Genomic DNA, 18,354 nt, shown 5'->3' with positions numbered 1-18,354 from the left:
ATGCGGCGTACGGACAGGTTCCTGCTTATCTACCTCAGTCCAATCAGAGGTGACACTGGGCATCACAGTGACGTTTAATGCCAGCAGTGCCTCCTGCACACCACCCGAGGAGACGTGAGAATTCCCCAGCAATGCCTTACAGACAGCATCTGTGCTCCCCACCTGCCCCCCCCCCCCCCGCCCCCGCCCCGACCCCAGTGTCTTGAGGACGTGTTCTAACTGTGTGAAATCCAGCCATAAAATCCAGATGAGGCAATAAAACGGCAGCTTGAGTGACGGAGATTAGGACCAGAGCCGCCCCCCCCCCCCCCCGCGTGCCCAGGACCCCCCTGACCCCGACGTCCTTGTAAACCGGTGGGTTCATCCAGTGGCTTGGGAGGCCCGTGCACGCGGCTCCCGGGGGTGGGGCATTTTCTGGAAGCTTCAGAGGGAGGGAAGTGCAGCGCAGGCTGCTGGCTTCACGCACATATCGCACGTTACGTATTACATGCATTTCGCCTCCATTGCTGTCAGCGATGACTATTCAGAAATGAGTCCTTTTATCCAATTTTTAGGTTGCAGAATTTTCTGTCAGGTCTGCTGGTTGTTTTTTTTGGAGAGGATCCCAGGTCTGACCTCACTGACATCCTTCCATGTTGTCCCGGCCGCCGTCTGACAACAAATGATTTTTCTTGGTTTCCACAGCCCCCCCCCCAAAAGTAGGCGTGATATGCCACGTGGGTTTTTAATTGGGAGCTCCTGTAATAACTGATATTTTGTGCCGATCTGATGCGCCGTGGCACAATGACGCCCCCCCCCCCCCCCCACCCTTCCCCACCAGCCGGCGGCAACAGTCTTATCTCCTTTGAACACGCTACCGTGTGACTGGCGCACTGGGGAAGGATTTGTGGCACGTGAGCCGAGGACTGGCCATGGGTCCTCTCGTCCGCGCCTCCCCCAGGCTCCCATTTACATGACCCCTGTTCGGCACCCCTCCGTGGTATCGATCCATCTGCTTACCTCGCACTGATACTCCTGCTAAGGTATCAGATTGGGAATCGGCAATGTGGGTTTAACGTGTTTTTTTTTTAAGACTCAATAATAAAAATCAGACAGAGCCTAAAGTAGTATGACATGAAGGCGAGGGCGCCCCCTAGGTGCAACCAGTAGTCACCAAACTTAGTGCCGCATCTATCGAAACGGGTCGACGTCTATTGGATTCTCTTGCAATGTCCCGGCCACAAATCTGGCAATGAAACTGCGAATGAGGCAGAGGAGTGACAGCCGGTCTGCCGTCAATCTCGGGAATTGTTGGGGAATGAGAGTGGCGTTGCGTCGCTCAAGTGCCCGTCACCATCAGGGGAATCAATTTTGGGTGCCCCAGACTCTGGCCCCACCCCCACAACTGTCAATCAAATCTCACCCACCCAATCACAGCATCTAAGTCATTTTAAATCAACATTTAAATAAACTAGTGACAATATAACAATATTCAAATAAAGAAGCTTCAAAAGTATATTGCGAAGCATATATTTGGAGCATATGTAGCTGAGTATTATATGCACAGAAGGGTACAGTATTATACAGTGGTCTCTGTATGGCCAGTGGTCTCTGTAGGGTCGTGTCGATAATCCAGTGTTGGAGAACATAGCAACCTAAGCGAACCCCGCCCAGTGAGATGGGCACGGATGAGGTACCTTTGGGTAATCCCCTCTACCCCCTCCTCTCAACGGCTAACACTAAATGCTTCTAAATTACAATGTACAGCCAGTCTCCATGCTGATCTCTTACAGAAGAGCGTGGTGGAGGAAGTATAGGAGGATTGGAGTCAATAGGCATAGTTACATTATTTTACCCCTTCCCAGTAGCTGCCCCATTCCAGGTCTGCCACCACTGACATCTGATGGCGACATAGCGTATGTTGGCTGGAGTTATAATCAGTTGCTTACAGACAACACCAAAGTGGCTGCCCATAGTATATGATTGCATGAATGAGTCCAAGGATGCACAATATTTCTAATACATTTATTTAAAATACATATTTTAAATACAAAATTGTATTTTCTGAGTTGTATTTGACTTCATAAAAAATATCATGTAATTTGTATCAAAGTACTTTGACATTCAGTATATTTGTATTTTGAAAATATAAGAATTACTTTCTCCGTAATGTATGCGCGAGGATGTCATGTGTGCAGAACATCTGCGTGTACATAACAAGGAAGCCTCGATTTTTCAGGCATTTTAATAAATGGTCATTGGTGCCCTGCGATGGGTTGTTGCCATGCGATGGGTTGTTGCCCTGCGATGGGTTGTTGCCCTGCGATGGGTTGTTGCCCTGCGATGGGTTGTTGTCTTCCTTGTACTCATAGCCTCCAGGATAGGCTCCTGACCCCCTGCAACCCTGAACACGATAAGCAAGTACAGAAGATGGATGGATGGATGGATGGATGGATGGTCGGTCGGTCGGTCATTAGGGCCAATAGTTCACTTGTGTTGAACCAAAAGACTTTTAAGCTGAGTTCAAGCCCATTCATGTTTAAAGTTATTAAGATGTTGCTGAGTAAAGTGCTTAAACTGTGTTTGTCATTTTTCATTTTAAATGTTGTTGTTTTTTTTATTTGCATCTGTGGTGCAAAAATGAAACAGTTCTGTCAGTATAACAAAACAAACAAACAAACAATAACCAAAAAACGACAAACCTTTCTGAGTATGTTATCACTACTTTTTCATTCGATTGACTTAACGTTACCTGAATGTTCACGTGAGTAGTTAGGATATATGTAAGATACTGCAGAATATCTGATCTTTTGTTTGGTTTCATACTTGTATTTTGTCACGTTAAGCAATAAAAAAGTGCTGTTCATATGCGTGGCCATTTGTGAAGGAGCAGGTTGATATCCTATAGAAGTGCGTGAAATTTATTTTTGTATTTTTAAAATGTGAAATACTGGAGTTTATTTTGATACTTTGCTTGGTGGTTGTATTTTGTAGTATATTACAAATAGGGTATTTTATATTAAAATACATTTTGAAGTATTTTTGTCCATCTTTAAGTATGCCCATGTATTTGCCCCATGGTGGACTGGCACCCCACCCAGGGTGTAGCCCAGCCTGGTGCCCCAATCTGCCTGGGAGAGGCTCCGGGTGACCTTAGTCAGGATTAGGGTTTATAAGATGGATGGATCCTTTTGTAGCCAATTAATAACTGAACTGTTTCTGGTTCATCTCAAAGCCTGAAGCCAGAATCCCTGATTTCAATTGAAAATACAGACAATAGCTGCTTCCAAACAGCAGTTTCCAGATCATCTTGTACAGTAGGTCCTCTCCAAGGGCATCCCTCTTCTCCTCGCTTCATATTTACTTTGTGGATGCAGGGTGTGTTCAGGATCTCAGGGTGACACTTTGTGCTTGGAGCTAAACACTCTGAACAGCCAAATGCTGATGTCAGATGAGGGGTGGGACAAATTCAACTCCCAATCATAGGCCTACAGGACTCTGTCAACCCTTTCAGTAATGAAGGAGAATCAGTCTTCCTTAGATTTCACTCTCTGTACAATTTCTTCATCATTTTCTAGCGACGTGACCAAAAAACAATTATGCACAGTCAAACAGCCAATCACGTACACAGGCTCCCTTTTACAATTAGCCATTAATGAACAGACACTCCAAAGGTCATGACGTAACGGTGTTTTAATGTCTTAATGCTGCTTCACTCACGGAGAGGTTTGGCTGCAGTGAGGTTGACCTCCGATGCACAGTCTGCGAAAGGGACCCTCGGGGCCTATAGAACGGCACGGTATCCATGCCACCCACACTGACACACAGGATGGAATGGCCACCATTACCGCTGGTAGGGCTGCTCCTGGGGGACGTACCAGCAGTGGTGTGGCGTGTGGTGAGGAGGCCGTCACTGATGTTACCTAGAGAGAAACACACAGGCAAACAATAGCAGCAGATCTTCCCCAAGTCCCTGACGGTACATCACCGTTATCACTCTCCAGTCTTCCACACGACGTGTCACTGCCTATGTTTGTGTGGTGGCGGAGATTTGGGCCGGAAAGACGTTCTCTACCCCAGTCGCCAGAGCTACACTCATTTCCGCTCCTCACTGTCGAACCCAAACGACGTTTCACGTGTTGTGTTGTGAGTTTCCTCGTGGCATCTGTACTTTTTAGGGCTTTCCAAAGGGGGAAAAGCTCAGAAAAACCAGGCAGAGTGGAACTTCTCTGTCTCTGTGGTGCTGGATCTGTGTGACAGAAGCCTTTGTCTGAAGTGACTTACGTATTTCACTCGGCTGTTTTCAGATACCTTAAGTTGAACGTTTCTGAACAAGACAACAGAAGTTTATTGTGTGGTGGAAACATTGAAATGTCATTAGTGTCTCAATGTTGCATTCAGTTAAACTTACAGTATACTCTTCTAGTTGGTCAGATATTATTTTAAGAATAAGCCCGACTTAAAGGTATTAATTATGCACCATAATTACATTTGTGAAACATAATTACAGTATATCACACTAAAGCAATACTGTAATGCTTCATAATTAAACATAGAAGTCTTGTTTCTGGTTTTCTGTTTACAGTATGATCCTTAATTTGTTAATCAATGGTTAATCAATAGAAAGCAAACAAGGCAATGGGAGGATGAGGACACAGCCTTGTAACCTGAATGGTGCTGGTATGCAGCCATTTTGGTGAAGCTTCTTGTTTGTCCAATGTATTAATTTGTTTTGGATATAACCACCAGCTCAGCTACCAAACTGATGGCTGTCATCCCAAAGGTTTAGGGTTACCTGTTTGTCGTTTTAATGCTAATGGTGGTCAGTGTTACTTGCTGCAAGCAGGGGCACCACAAAAGATTTTGGGATCCATGGAAAAATACCCCACCCAGGCCAATGTAATTATGTTCCAATTTTTTTTTTTTTGGGGGGGGGGGCTATCAATCAGGGGCCCTTGGAATCATTCCACCCCCCCCCCCCCCTTTATGGTGCCCCTCCCTGTAAGTCTTGGGTTCACCTAAAAGGTGGATGGAGCGCCTTCCAAATAATCTGCAGTGGATGGAGGCAGATTCATTCTTCAACCACTCATTCAGCATTACACCAACTAACTAAAACGTCCGACCTCCCACCGGTAAACTCAGGCACAAACCATAAACTGTACAATACTAATATAAAAAAACAGATAAAAAGTTAGTAAATTGAACAATTTCCACTAAACTAATCTTAGAGTTGTCAAAAAATTAAAAAGACAAATTGTTTAATGGAGACCGTGTGCCGGATAAATGGCTATGGATGGTAGATGGATGCATAAAATTCATGTAGTCTATTCGATAGCTGTCCGGAGAAGTCTTCTAGGTATATTAGTTTAGGCAGCATGCCCATTAGCACAGTAGCATCCATGGTAGTCAATGCTCTTTCACACAGGTTTTGCCTATGCAAATGATGAAGCACTTGTGTTAGCATTTAGCCTTACTCTTCAGGGAATGCTACCAAAGTATCTGTTCAAGTGCTAACCTCTTTTTGACGTTATGTACCCACTGAAGGCTCTCATCGCCATCCCCCTTCTCATCTGCTGCCTAATTAGCAAGGGCAACAGAAGATCGTACTTTTGATAGGTGCCTGTTAGCTAAGATAAAATGTGCTGAAATTGGCCCCCGCTGAACGGGAGCGCATACAAGCCGGCGTGTGTTTGGAGAGAAGACAGCAAACAGACGAGTGGATTGATTGTGGGACAGGAGGCGGTGGGAAGCAGCTGCGGCGGTCCGGGCCGGGCCGCCGCGTTCGCCGGGCGAACATTTTATTTGCCGTGCTTCTGGCGGTATCTCTCCAAACGCCAGGCAGATGTGAGATTCTCAGTTAAAAAAAACAAAAAACAAAAAACGGTCTCACCTGCTTCCACACTGACGCGACTCAGGAATACTGTGGCCCGAAAAGGCTTTCCTCCAAAACTATCGTAATTAATGTGGTCATTATCTTCATTGAGCAGCAGAGATGTTTCACTTAGGAGGTGGCCGGGATAAAACATATTTTATGATTGCAAAAATATGCCTTGTCCACACCTTTCTCTTAAATAATACCTGTAAAACTTAAGGGCTTTGTTAGAGGCGGCCGAGATCCAAGCTTCATTCTTCCCAAAGTCCTTTTTCCGTCACCTAAATTAAAACTGCTTATCGGGGACAAACCTGCTTACGCTGTACCTGAAAAAAAGTGGGTGGCAGATGGTCTAGTGATTAAGGAACTGGATGTGTGGTGGGAAGGTTATGACTTCAGATCCTGACACGAAACATCTGTTACACCGTCCAGGTATATACAGAGTAATTTCTTTTTCATGCTAATAATCCATTTTTAATAGCGAAAAATATAGGCATTGTATTTTTCTTTGGATTATATGTTTGCCAAGCAAACAGATAAAAAGCTGAGAATATATGGAAATAGATCATTTGTTTGACACTGGTTTCTGGGGCAAATGATACAATTGGTTCTTTTCACTAGAACCACAGTTTTTTATCTGGAAACCTCAAGCTGTACCACTGTTGTCAGCTCTCCCTCATCTGGCCTGACACTCAGGCTTTCAGACTGTCACGCTCACACAAGAAATCTTACGGCGAATCTATATTATCCCATTATAAACCGAAAATTAGCTAAATTAAAACGTTAGGGTAGTTTACAAACCCTACAGACTATTTACAAGGTAATAAAAGTATTACATACATGTAAATGCGTATGCGTGTATATGCAGACTTGTCTGGAATTGAAAATCTCAGGCCAGCCAGCTGACCAAATTTGGCAACCCTGCTGTACAAACATTCTGTCCAACAGTTTTACTATGATTATTATCAATTTTGAATAAGAATATTACTACCTTTTAACTAGTTAAGGCTGGGATATAAAATTACTGTTCCTGTACTACAATATATTTTCAAAGATGTATGTATTACAACACATTATGATAAGAAAAAAAACTGAATTACATATGTCGTATGGGGAACATACATTCAAATTTTAAATGTAAAAGCATAAATGGTTTAAGAAATAGATAAATACGGTGATTTTGCGTAATGGACAGTGCAGAAGGCACCTAAATACTAAGGGGGGATAAAGCTTTAGATAACCACACATTCAGTGTATACTTTAAGACGTTTGGAAGAAAGTACGATTCATTTAGATTAAACACACGTCTAAGTCCTCAGATCCGTGACAATATCGAAGAATCCCTGAACTATTTTATTCTTAGTCTACCGTTAAAGAAGACGTCTGGTGGTCACGTGGTAAACGCAGAACTCGGCCTTGCGGAAGCGAGGAAACAGCGCCCCCATGGGTAGATTTCGGGGACATGCGAGGAACACAAAACCCGTAAGGTGAGCCGGGCACCTTTGTACGCTTATAAGGCGACGCTTGGCAACCAAACATACTTGAGATCGAAGCGGCAGAAAATGCGGCTTTTAAATCCAGAATAAATATTCAGCACCATAAAAGCAGCCCACAACTAAACCAATATAATTAAATCTCTAACGTCAGTTTTAATAAGGATACCCTGCACGCAGTTCTTTTAAAGGAACATTTTCTGCAATTATTTAATGACTGAAATGTCAAAAATAAATATTACAACGATAATGTTTAGAGTAAGGTAATTAAAAAAACATACAAATAACATCTAAAAAAAACCAGCATAAATGTGCTAATTATAAAATAAAGCAGTTTAATGTTTATTGTTGGTCTACAGGTCTTAATTTAGATTGGAATATAGGAACGACGGCAAAACCAATGTAAGAGTAAAACAGCCAAGCGATGCAGACGGTATCTGGACCGTAAGGAGGAACGGAGGCTGGGAGAGGTGGAGTTTGCCGGTGCTTAGCCAGTAGCCGAGCTACGGCGGTGTCGGGCGGCGAGGGAGGCTGTCAACTTCTGGCTTTGAGAAGCTGTCAAAAGGAAAGAGAGGGAGGGAGAGAGGGAGGGAGGGAGGTTAGGAGCGCCGGAGTACGCATCCCCGCTCCAGATGGCGATTTAAACGCAGACAGAAGGTTGCGGCGGGGAGAGAGGAGAGAGCCACACGAGTCACTGTTTTAAAGGCGATCAAAAGGCCGGCGACAACTAAGGAGATCGGCGAGAAGTGCTACACAAACCGGCTGATCGTTTATTTTTTCCCCCTAAAGAAATAACGGGATTTGCGGACGTTTAAAGGCGCTTGTTTACTGGGGAATGCGCGACTGGCGTGGCCGAGCGGTCGGAGCGTCAGTCGGCAGGGAAGCAGAAGCGCTTTATCCGCAGACCAGGCGCCGGTGCGGCGTTATCCTTTAACACCAAACCTTTATTTTTTTGGGGATGTATAAAGGTTGATTTTATTGGGTTTTGACTGACGTGCTCAGCGGCAGACTAGAAAAGTAGCGAAGAACTGAAGTGGCACCGGCGAGAGGATCTGTGCCAGAATCATTTGCATAGTTTTACCTTCCTATAAGTGTCACGGCCGTGGATTACCTGGCAAAATAAATAAAACGTTAAACGCTGGCATGAGCGAGTGACTTTCGTGATGTGCGCTCGTTTTTTTTCCCAGTGTTGTTGATGTATTTCAAATTTTAATCTACTGCTGAAAATTGCGCGCTTTCTTTATTTTTTTTTTTGTCCTTTCTGGAGTTGTTTGAGGCTGGATTGGAAGAAACCCGAAAATGAGACATAAAGGAGAAGGTCAAATGTGAAACCGAAAAAAAAATCACACAAAAAATGTGTTGACCCTAAAAACCAACAAAACTGTATTTTTTATCATCACAGAGGGAAGACAAAAACCAAAGACTGATCTATGTAATAGACTCCGTCTCAGAGTTGTTGCATTGTAGGACAAAATATCCTTCGAACTTATAGCTGTGAAGTAAATTACCTCATAATTTATTTAAATCGAAAAGTCAGCGCCGCTTTAAATCCAAAGGAGTCAACTATTTTTATTGTGTATTGGCCAGCGTGCGGATTTTTTTTAATATTATTTTTTAATTCTACAAGATTTAAGATAAAAGAACACCTTTGAATGGTGCTTAATAAACCTGGATGCTTTATTTTTTACTATTCTTCCAAATACTGAGGACTGGTGCGTTGTAATCGCCATTTCGTAATTTTTATGTGGATTACCGTTGCTGCAATTACCTCAATTTGACCTCGACCTTGAGAAAGTAAGTGCGGCATTTATGTCCGGATTGTTATGCATTGTTTATGTGTGTTTGTGCGTGTTTGTGTGTGAGATAGAGCCACAGAGATGCATTGCCTATAAGGTGTCCAGTTTAAAAGCATTGCCTTTCTTTAAAGTACTTAGTTGCACGTTTTTGAAATGGCTGAAATAGAGATTTTTGCAGAAATGTTAACAAATATTTCTGATTTAATCTATGGTATGTATTTTCCAGCCACGTTTTCAATTAATTCTTCCCAATAAAGCTGTGATTTTTGTATAATCTCGTTTAAAAGCCTTCGATTTCGACTCTTAAAATCCCATTTATGTATTTCATCTTTAGACACAGTTTGCGCCTCATTTTACTGTATCACTTATCAGCACAGCCGATATAAGCCCATGGTTATTTATTCGGATAAGAACACGTTGTTGATGTGAAATCGCGGGGTCTCGGTGAGCGAACCATCCCGGTGTAAGAGCCTGACACAGTGACAGCCGGCGGCTGTGGCTCATTGTCAGGTTGCGTGTTCCGGGGTGAAGCGGACGGAGGAGGACGCCGCTTTGTTGGCGAGGGGATCGGACACCTCCCTCCTTCCCCCGTTTCCCTCCCTCCGTTAAGTTTTCGGCACCCTCAGCTCCTCGGTTTCGGTATAAATTCGATGACGGGGGCCGGCATTGTCACTACTGTCCCTTGCATCTCTCCGATTTGGCGTTTCATCACTCCATCACGTCTAGAAATAAATGACATATCTCTCCCAGTTATAGCTTTGAATTCAGTAAACTATACCCCTGAAATTAAATCCGCTCTTAGGTCAATCCTTAGCTGTTTTCTGGGTAATATTACAGTTTTTCACTATGTTAGGAAAATGTCTATATATAGCTACCTTTTTCTATTGATTCAATTTTGTTCTACTAACTTAGCAATGTATATTTGTCAGTGGCACCTCATGGAGGTGTTGGATGTTTGGTATTACTGATTTTAAATCCAGTGACAATATCAATAAGTTAATTTGGGGCATTTCTAGAAGAATGTCAATTTTAGTTATATCTCTATCTTACTTCTGTTAAACCGGTATTTTTTTTTAAATAGATTCCCTACTGTTATGGAAGCAACGTGTTCAATGAGATTGCTCCCTATTGAATGTGAATAAAAAACTATTTTTGTTATGGTGGCAAGATGAGTGAAAATGTAGTAAGACGGATACCTACAGGTAACGATACTCTCCTGCAATCTATAAATGGTAACTGTTATTCTTCGGTGGCCAGCAGGAGGTATTCATTGGCGATCGTTGATAGTCTGATCCCATCCTTCATGTAAACTCTCCCGCATCTGGACAGTTTCATTTCGATCAGATGGTGTCTGCTTTCTGCATTCCCTTTAATACACAACAGACCTTGGAGGAGGAGGGGTGGGGGGAGGGTGGAGAGCCATTAGTGCCTGAACTGCCAGCCCTGAATCTCATGCTCCTTCGTCGGATCTTCAGGTGGGAGCTGCTGACTCCACATAATCAGCTGGGGCGAGAAAGCACCCATCACCTATTGAAGACTGGACAATAAGCTATATCACTCAAGTCATTCTGGCTGGGGGGGGGGGGTGAATAGTCATAATGTGGGCTGTGTGCTGCTATCAGAACCCTTCGCTTCACTCATGGTCTCGCGGGCCTGTGGTTTGTTCCATTCCTGTTCATCTCGGGGCCACAAACAGGTCGCTCTCGCTAGAAAAGCCAGCTGGTGAAAAAAAAGCACCTTCCTCAGCTTTCGTGGATTAGATGTGTAGCCAGTCCATGCCGGGCGGGTTAATGTGCGAGTCCTGAGCCGCATGGAGGCCTGAGCCGCATGGAGTCCTGAGCCGCATGGAGGCCTGAGTCGCATGGAGGCCTGAGCGGCCAAAGAATGCTGGAGTCCATGGTGTGAGATCGCGCTACCAGCTTCAGCTTATTAGCACTCGCCCGACAACAGCAAAGAAGATACGGCATAATCTCCACCGTTCCCGCGGCCACCAGCATCACCCCTATCTTCTACTAGAAACATCTCCGTATCGCAGCTTCTGTTATCGGCGGCGATTAAAAACCATTCCGCGTATTTTTGCCGCTGGATGTTAATGAATTATTCATCCGGCCCTGGTAAAGACCCAGTTAAATAATTAAAGGGGATGATAATAGTCACCGCAATTGATGGGAGGTCTAAAGGTACCGCAACAGACGACGATTCAGAATTGGACCCCAAGGCAGGAGTCTCCACCTGGTCAGCAAGCCTTTAAGGAAAGACATTTGTTACCCTTCGAGGGTCTGTGCTCACTTTGTGTAAATACCTCCCCTAGCAGAGTTGCAGATCTGTTCTGTTTAATATCCAGTCAGCTGTAACTTTTAAGGGGTGGGGGTGGAGGGGGGGGGGGTCAGCCTTGAGCAGAAGCCAGGGAGGGGGGCGTTAGTAATAGAGAACGCCAACAGGCCTTGGGTTTGTTGAGGCGTCATGGCATCTGTATCTCTGATGGCGGAGAAGTGAATTAGGACGTGGGGAGTCAGCGTCCAGTGAGGAGGCAGTGCTGACGGTAGGACAACGAGAGGGAGGGACGTGGGGCGGCAGCCGCGCTGGGCGGACACATGTTTGTCTCTGGAGACTTTGCCCATCCAATCAGCAATGACCCCGACAAGCATAACTCATGTTCAGTTCCGTTTGCTCAGTTTGGTTTCTGAACAACCGATGTTCCGTTCAGCACCGCGTTACCCTCCGCAGGGCCGCGTTACCCTCCGCAGGGCCGCGTTACCCTCCGCAGGGCCGCGTTACCCTCCGCAGGGACGCGTTACCCTCCGCAGGGCCGCGTTACCCTCCGCAGGGCCGCGTTACCCTCCGCAGGGCCGCGTTACCCTCCGCAGGGCCGCGTTACCCTCCTCAGGGCCGCGTTACCCTCCGCAGGGCCGCGTTACCCTCCACAGGTCCGAGATGCACACTGCTGCTCCCTGACTGCACCGTGCGACTGCGGAGAGGCGGGGCGACATGACGGTGATGAAAGCGTGTTTGCAGTTCCATTGGCTGGGGGAGGAGGGGATTATTTCAGTCAGAATGACCGCGTGTGACCATGTGACAACCGGGGCTAATGGGTTAGCGTAGCACTATGGTGACATTTAAGCGTGAGGGGTTACTGCAACAGTACGGTGTGACGCTGGCGGGCTGTACATCCCGGGGGGGGGGGGGGGGGGCACGGCAATGGCCATCGCTGACACCACCGCCCCCCCAGCCTCAGCCTCTGTGGGGCAACCCTCAGCAGAATCACTGATGATGAAGTGAAGGCTGTAGTGTTCCTGGCAGCCGTTGGGGGGTGGGGGGTGGGGGGTGTCTGAGGGTGCAGGTGAAGTTTGCCTTCGGCGTAATTAACGCGGTGTACCAGATGGCAGTGAGCCGAAGGGGGGGGGGAGATTTGGAAAGGGGGGGTGTGCGGCACTCTACGTCACTGTGCGGACCGGCAGCCCGGATGGCAGGGCAGTGACATCCATCCGTCCCCCCCCCCCGCCGAAACCCCATGCTCGTGGGATGGACCACTTCTGTTGTCGTCATCCCAGACCGAATGCTGGCCTGGGGGGATCGGGGGGGGGGTGCATGTGACGAGCGCAGGTCAGCTTGGAGTAGCACTCTGTGGCGTTTTGCTGGATTATCAGCAGTGAGATGTTCAGACCATCTTCACCGTGGCTGTTAATTAATTATTCAGCTGTGAGGGTAAAAGGAGGAGAGAACTCTGGACTTTCTCACGGCAGAGAGCAGCTGCTCCCGGAGAGGTACTGATTCAGTCCGGAAAACGGCAGAGAGTTCCGGAAACCCCCCCCCCTTGGAGCCTCCGAGCATCACACCGGGCCCTCTGTAACCGGGCCACTGGCTGAGACGGCCATACCTGTCGATGGGGTCCCGGGATCTGGACCTATACGCAGGCGACAGTTTACCAGCCAATACGCCGTAATACAGTAATGGCTCTGTGTGTCTACATGGGCCAAGCTCCTTCCCCAAGGCGCTGTGCCCGGAACGGCAAGGGCCCCGCAGCTCCCCCCCCCCCCCCCCCCCCCCGCCTTTATTTATCTGTTTGCACGGGCCCTTAATAAGAGCCGCGGGCCCCGGGATTATTTGGGCATTAGTGGCCAAGGAAAGCACTCAGATTGCAGTTAGATTCCCGGTGTGAGGAAATGTGTTTCAGACAGAGAGAGTGATTTCAGGAGGGGCTGCAGGAAGGGAAGCTGAGGATTTTTTTTTTGTTTTGTTTATGTGAGAGCAACTGAGATGCCGTGCAGGAAAGGCAATCTGCGAGCAATGAACTCCACGGTCAGAAAGAGTCAGGGGATATATTTAAGTTTGGGCGTGTTTGAGAAGGAGAAGGGAATTCTGTGTCTGTGTGTGTGCGTGACAGGAAGGCAGAGGAAATGCAATTATGAGAAACCCAGAAGTTGCATTAGTTTGTTTACGAGTATTATTCTATGTCTACATGACAGATTCTGTATTGAGGTGTTCAGCTTGTCGTTTTGGCCCAGCGTAGATTCAGGCAGACACGTGTTAGCCATGCCGTCACTCCGCGGTCCCCGTGTCCCCCGAAGGGCGCCAGCCACTCGGAGTCCTATCGCAGATGAAAGGCAGGCGCTGATCGTCGCCGCTTGACCCCCCCCCCCTCCTCCCCCGCTTTCAGCGCCAGTGTCAGTCCCCTGCACATGTGTTTAATATTACCACGACATGGTCAGCTCTCGATGGGGGGGTGGGGGGGGATGTCAGCTCCCAAACATCTGGCTGAGATGAGAAACATGTGGAAATGGGATTGTGGGAGCTGGGAGCGACCGTAGCGTGAAACCGCACACGCCTGCACATGGACGTGGGCTCCTTCTCATGCTTGGGCATCACCCCCCCCAGTGCACATGTGTGTACTTTCTGTACCGCTGACCCCATGGTAAATAAATCCCTGTTACGCCATCGCGTCTGCCCCACACACAAGTCTGTGTTATATTCCGTTTTTAACAAAAGGAACACACACAAACATGTCTGTCTCTGTTCCCCTGTAGGGTCTGCTTCTATCTCTCTCCGTGTGTCAGCTCTTATTCGTTTTCTCGCAGCGCAAAAGAAACAAACATAATAAACGACATGAGTTCCCTCTGACTTCCCATTTGCCCGATCAGATAACTGGAGCCAGAGTCCACAAGGTGGTATAGCGCTAGTGTCCTCGGGTCTGCGGCTCTGCAAACCCTCCCGTTCATGGCACCATGGTCCGAATGCCAGAGAAATCAGGAAGGCACAGGGGGGGGGGAGTGTAGCGGAGGTGGGGGATCTGCTCTGCCTGATGGCGTGCCGCCGTTCCCCGCCTCGGTGGGCCCCCTGGGCCGGGCGATCTCACGCACCAGGCGTTTGCCAGCGAGACGGACGCCAGCTTTACGAGGTGGCATTAAAGCGACGGTCTCCCTCGAAGCCAGTCTGAAAGCATCTGAAATTTCCCCGGGCAGAGCCAGGGGAGAGGGAAGCGAGCGGGAGCGGGCCGCGTCTCCACTCGCTGGCGAAATTAACGGCTGTTATCTCCCCGAAACAGAAGGCCGGCAACGACGCAGCCATTTAAATTGAGTTTTAGAGCAACGTCGGGTTTCTGTCATTTATATTGACAGGCTGCTGGCCCATTTTCACTGTTAACAGATATCTTTTCTAAACTGCAGCTTTGTGAATAGGGTTTTACTCGGCGCAAGAAACTTTAATAAGTGCTGTAAATTAACCAAAGAAAGGTCGCATTGGTTGCCGGGTGACACGCTGGTTCTTCCAGTTGGGCCTTTTGGATCTGACCCCAGCTCCATGTGGGTAGAGTGTTTGTTCTCCTCGTGTTTGCCTGGGTTTTTTTCTCCCCCTCGTTTCCTGCCCCGGTCCAAAGGGGGTTGAGGGGATGTGCAAAAACGAGAATCTCTGCACAAGCAATAACTCGAAAAGTCACAACGAAACTTGGGGGAGGAGCCACAATACAGAGAAATCCTTATTTAAAGAAGAGGGTGACACCGAGATCCCAGGAAGGGCAGGAATCGGATTAAAATTAGATAGGACTCAGACAAAGAATGGGCTTTCAGGATGGGGTCAAACGCTGGATCCGGACCAAGAGGAGAGACAGAACTGTGAAGGAAAGTGGGTTTGAGGTTGGAGTCAGAAATGGATCGGAACCATGACGAAAGACAGGATCCAGAAAGACAGTGAGCTTCAAGGATGGGCTCAGAAACTGGATCAGAACCATGAGGAGAGACAGGACTCAAAAAGACAGCATTCTTTAAGGACACAGTCAGAGACCGGATCTGTGCCATGACACGGAGAAGAAGAAGAAGAAAAAATGTGCAAATTTATCCTCAAACCAAGTCACAGCAAACTGTGACCTATTCTTCACGCTTGTAATTCATTGCCGATGATCTTTTGCAGTGATGTAGGAGATATCTGCATTAATGACACTGGTACTTTTCCGCCCCCCACTGATCGCTTGCAGGAGTGACCATGCCAGTCACATGCTGCTCATTCTGCTGCGTTTCAGTCTCACCGGTGGTAAAGGTAACTTGCCAGCTCCGTCACTTCATCCCTTGGGGGATTGTATTTATTCCTTTAGGCACTGTTTTCTGGTCCTGAGCTAAATGGAGGCTCTGCGGGGGAAACCTGTCAGGCTTCTGTTTAGCTTGTCACATGACTTCCTCCCCCCATCAGGAGAGGCATATCACTGCAGCCAGGAGCTGAATGCTGAGTGGAATGGGCAATGTCGAATAGGAGGGACACTGTCGAGTAGGACGGGCAATGTGGGAGAGGTTCTGTTTAGCCTGTTATCTGATACCGTAACCTTTGTTATACTGTAAACCCCTCCTACCCTTTGTGATAAACCCCTCCTACTCAACATTGCCCCTCCCACTCGACACTCAGCTCCCGGGTACAGTGATATACACTTGCCCATCAGATCTACCTCTGAAGAAATGAATAGTAGTTAGCTGGCACACCGCCGGTGCTCGGGGGAACATCGCAGAAAAACGAGTAATAACTGGGAGCTGACCATCTGGCCTGGGAGGAGCGGAACGGGCTGGGAGCAGGGCGTCCACGCGGCCCTCGGTGACACGGCCGCTGCAAGACGGACGCACCGAGCCCATGCCGCTAATTGGCTCTCGGGTGAGATGGTGGCTCACAGCTGCTCCCCGCTGCCCCACATGGAACGATCCAGAGGTTCGGGCAGCTATGAGCAGCAAGGCAGTGGCGGCAGGCAAACAGGCCCTGCGCCCGCAGTGCAGCTGGTCTCGGCCTGGCGAGGCGGCGGCTCGGAGGGCCGCAGGTGCGAGGGTCCCGGCACGCACCTGCCATGCAGGAAGCCTGAGCCGCGTCGTTGCTTCCTGGACACCTCCTCCTCCTCTAGGCTGTCCCGGCAGCAGGCAGAGCCACAGACGGAGATGGAGAGAGGGAGAGAGAGAGAGAGAGGGAACATGTTGAGAGAAGGAGAACAGGAGGGGGAGCCGAGGAAGCGAGTGTATGGCGCGCTGAGTAAATAACGGCCAGGGAAAATAAACATGGGGGTGCTCCCAGCACGCGTTTCACACAGATCTGCGAAAGATAAGGGACCCCCACCCATCCGAGATGAGACGGCAGGCACACACATTCACATCCTGAGTATCCAGGTTCGAGGTATCGAGGCGACAGTGTTTCGCTTCCATTCGTTTGTGTATTTTTTTGCCCCCCCCCCATCTGCCTGAGTGGAGGTGTGGCTGCCATGCGCTTCTCTTTGTTTGTCAGGATCGGCGAGGCAGGTCCCCAGGAGGGGCCCTTCCTTATTCCCCAGCCGCCCCTCGCACTGCCTGCGTGCAATTAACAGAGTAATTAAAAGCTTGATGAGCTAATTGGCGTTCGGCGGAGCTGCAGGTGTTTTGATGGGGAGGCTTATTTGTGTAAGTGCGCAGAGTAAACAGCCTCCAATCGGGGCTAATTCTTTTTTGGCTCTGGTCCCTCTCCCCGGCTTGACATGGCACGGCCGACCTCAGGCAGGCGGGCCAGAACCGGGCCCAGCTTACAGGAGGGGGAGCGATGTCATCCAGCCGGGCCGCCCTGATGATGTCAGTCCAAGTCCCACTTTTTGTTACCCTTAAACCATGAATTCATTCCCATGGGACAGAGAGAAAAAGTCCACACTGCGCTGGGGGGGGGGGTTAGCTGGGTCTCACGACCCTCCCCTTTAGCCAGCTCGTTCTCGTTTATTCTGCCAACTCATCTGCGAGTTCTCCTGCCTCCCCCTCTGTTCTGCTTTGCGTCGCCCCCCCACCCCCCAACCAAGGCAGCTGTGCCAGTGACGCCTCCACACCCACGGAGCGCCCGCCTCTCCCCAGGTGCTGGGGGCTGGCAGTTACTGCCGCTCAGGTGCGGGCTGCCCACAGGACGCCCCCCCCCCCCAGCCTTACCAAAGTCGGGGGGGGTTCCGAGCAACAGCACAGCAAACGCTGGGCGCCTCGCGGCAAGAGCCTGAACAGAGGCCGCTTTGTGAGTCCAGCTCTGCTTCTGCCTTGGGGTCTGTCTCCTAATGCTCATAACAGGAGCCAGAGTGCAGAGCTGAGCCATGAGCGTGTGTGTGTGTGTGTGTGTGTGTGTGTGTTTGTGCCCGCCCACCCGCCTCGTGCCCGGTGCCCGGTGCCGTCCTAACGCGCCGCAGATGGGCCGGACTGGGGAGTTGTTCTTGGCACGGTTCGCCGCGGCCGAATGTCACAAATACTTTCCTTTATTTAGGAATGGCTCGGGGGTTAGGGAGCGAGAGAGGAAGGGAGCCAGGGACGGAGAGAGCGAGGGAGGGAGGGAGAGAAAGCAGGAGAGGGAGATGGAGAATAACAGCTTTCTCAAACATCTGGCTTTCATTAGCGGCCACTGAGAGAATCTGAAGAGAGGTTTTTTTTTCCCTCTTTCTCCCTTCCTTTAAGTAATAATATATGGAATGGAACCACTTCTGCTGACACCCTCCCAGGATTAGAGGGGATGGGGCTAAACGCTGGCGATTACCATGACGCGGACACTGCCGAGAGGGAAAAAAACAAGCTGCAAAAGAGACTCCGCATCTTCTGCCACCGGGAGGCGCTAATGAGCATTGAGGGTCTGTGGTCCAACAATGTGACAGGAAGAGCCAGACCACAGGGGGACCCCAGAGGGACCCTGCCTGCCTGCCCAGGATTCCCCAGTCTGGGGAGGGGTGGCTTGGGTGTCGTTGCAGAGGAGAAGGGGTATG

General features: G+C 48.7%; 1 protein-coding gene across 6 annotated transcripts in view; it reads left to right on the top strand.

The window, feature by feature from the left end:
• Positions 1-18,354, top strand: part of cbfa2t3 (CBFA2/RUNX1 partner transcriptional co-repressor 3) — a 37,385-nt gene that overhangs the window by 3,451 nt on the left and 15,580 nt on the right. Inside the window, exon 1 of one of the 6 annotated variants that reach the window (XM_023790759.2) lies at positions 7,963-9,138. The exons of the other annotated variants lie outside the window; for them this stretch is intronic. The gene's annotated coding sequence lies outside the window, so the exon portion shown is untranslated. Of the gene's footprint in view, positions 1-7,962; positions 9,139-18,354 lie in introns of those variants that run through there. 6 annotated transcript variants of the gene reach the window in all.

This window comes from Paramormyrops kingsleyae, chromosome 11, assembly GCF_048594095.1.
Source record: "Paramormyrops kingsleyae isolate MSU_618 chromosome 11, PKINGS_0.4, whole genome shotgun sequence".
Classification (NCBI taxonomy): Eukaryota; Metazoa; Chordata; class Actinopteri; order Osteoglossiformes; family Mormyridae; genus Paramormyrops; species Paramormyrops kingsleyae.
Note: the sequence above shows the minus strand (reverse complement) of the source record. Positions and strands in the feature narration are given on the sequence as shown.